At 45.5% G+C, this 2,256-nt stretch overlaps 1 non-coding gene across 1 annotated transcript; it reads right to left on the bottom strand.

Annotated features, from left to right (window-relative positions):
* Window positions 1–477: 477 nt before the first annotated feature.
* Window positions 478–549, bottom strand: TRNAH-GUG (transfer RNA histidin (anticodon GUG)). Its single transcript has one exon. It is a non-coding gene; the product is annotated as a tRNA-His (tRNA).
* Window positions 550–2,256: the final 1,707 nt, after the last annotated feature.

Below are 2,256 nucleotides of genomic sequence, written 5' to 3'. Positions count from 1 at the left end.
TGATGAAGCCAAACGCTGATTGGGAGAGCGCGCCTCTCAGTGTCCTTCTCCGTCGCCTCTTTCTTTCAGACCCTTGGGAGCTCAGTCTTACTTTCTATACAAATATTTATTTTTAGACCTTTTTTCTTCGCGGCCTGAATTGCTGCAAAAACTGATATTTGACTAGCAGGATCCTTTCAACATTGAAAGCTACTCCGCGTCAGTACAGGAGCCTCGGCGCTGCAGGTACAGGAGACACAGACACATCCCTCTTGCTGACCGGGTCCCGTGAAACCAAACTGTAGCTCATACTTTTCACATCAGGACCGCCACAAACGTAAAAGCGCAGAAAGGTGAAATAAATAATAACATTGTTAACGCGTTCTTCAAAGACATTTAATTTCACCGTTGAAATTAGGTTCAAGCTCTTAACTCATGTAAATATTAAGAAGTGAGAATAAAAATGCTGCCCAACTGCCGTGACATTGCCACCCGCAATGCCGTGACCCGGATTCGAACCGAGGTTGCTGCGGCCACAACGCAGAGTACTAACCACTATACGATCACGGCGAGCTACTTGGGCTCTGAAAAGACTACCCTGGTGTGGCTCTGATAGGCTGAAAAAAGGTCACAGTGTCCGTGGAGTGGATAGATTTAGCGTTTGTTTAAAACCCATCTTTTCAAGTTAGATCAGGGTCTTTTCTTTGAGTAGCAGATCACAGCAAATATTTACCTCTCTGCTTCCAGTGACAAGACTCCCCATAAACCAAGAAGCCCAGACTTCTTAACAAGATCCACCACTCTGCCCTGCAAGTCTCAAGTGTTCTATGAGTGCTGGGGTCGGGGAAGTGAACACTGCAAAAACTTAATCCACGGCCGACCAAACTCCTCCAGGCCAGGAGGGGCTCGGAACAGGCCCCCACATATTGTTGTTTTTTTCTTTTCTGGGTGTCTCTTCAGACACATTCAGCTGCTTGGTGCATACTGCTTTAGAGTTGCATTGTGTGGAATGAAGTGGCGTAAACTTGACTAGCAAACAATGGAGTGGTGATGAATGGAGGGTCATAGAAGGGAGTAGACTGAAGTGCAAAGAGTAGAGTGGCGTAATGTGTCATAGAATACAGTGGAATATAATGAAGTGGTGTGCCTTGGCATGGCGTTGAATAGCATTGTGAGGAATGGAGTGGCATAGAGCAGAGTGGGGTAGAGAGGAGTGAGGTTGCATAGAATGGCATAGAGTAGCATAGAGTAAAGTAGTGTGGTGTAGAGTGGCATAGTGTGGTGTAGAGTGAAGTGGCATGGAATGGCATGGAGTCAGAGAACAGGGTGTCATGGAGAGGGGTGGCAAAGAATTAGGAGGAGTGGAGTCGGACTGCATGAAGTAGAGTGTTGTGGAGTTGAGTAGCATACAGTCGCGTTGCATGGAGTGACACTGTGGTGTAGAGAGTGTAGGAGGCTGGACTGGCTTGTAGTGAGTACCAAGGGGTACTTGCACCTTGCACCAGGCCCAGTTATCCCTTATTAGTGTATAGGGTGTCTAGCAGCTTAGGCTGATAGATAATGGTAGCTTAGCAGAGCAGCTTAGGCTGAACTAGGAGACGTGTGAAGCTACTACAGTACCACAAGTGTCACTTGCACAATATCATAAGAAAACACAATACACAGATATACTAAAAATAAAGGTACTTTATTTTTATGACAATATGCCAAAGTATCTCAGTGAGTACCCTCAGTATGAGGATAGCAATTATACACAAGTTATATGTACACAATACCAAAAATATGCAGTATAGTCTTAGAAAACAGTGCAAACAATGTATAGTTACAATAGGATGCAATGGGGACACATAGGGATAGGGGCAACACAAACCATATACTCCAAAAGTGGAATGCGAACCACGAATGGACCCCAAACCTATGTGACCTTGTAGAGGGTCGCTGGGACTATTAGAAAATAGTGAGAGTTAGAAAATTAGCCCTCCCCAAGACCCTGAAAAGTGAGTGCAAAGTGCACTAAAGTTCCCCAAAAGACAAAGAAGTCGTGATAGAGGAATAATGCAGGAAAGACACCAACCAACAATGCAACAACTGTGGATTTCCAATCTAGGGTACCTGTGGAACAAGGGGACCAAGTCCAAAAGTCACAAGCAAGTCGGAGATGGGCAAATACCCAGGAAATGCCAGCTGTGGGTGCAAAGAAGCTTCTACTGGACAGAAGAAGCTGCGGTTTCTGCAGGAACAAAAAGGGCTAGAGACTTCCTCTTTAGTGGACGGATC

This window comes from Pleurodeles waltl, chromosome 12 (genome assembly GCF_031143425.1).
Source record: "Pleurodeles waltl isolate 20211129_DDA chromosome 12, aPleWal1.hap1.20221129, whole genome shotgun sequence".
Lineage (NCBI taxonomy): Eukaryota > Metazoa > Chordata > Amphibia > Caudata > Salamandridae > Pleurodeles > Pleurodeles waltl.
This window is presented reverse-complemented; position numbering and strand designations above follow the sequence as displayed.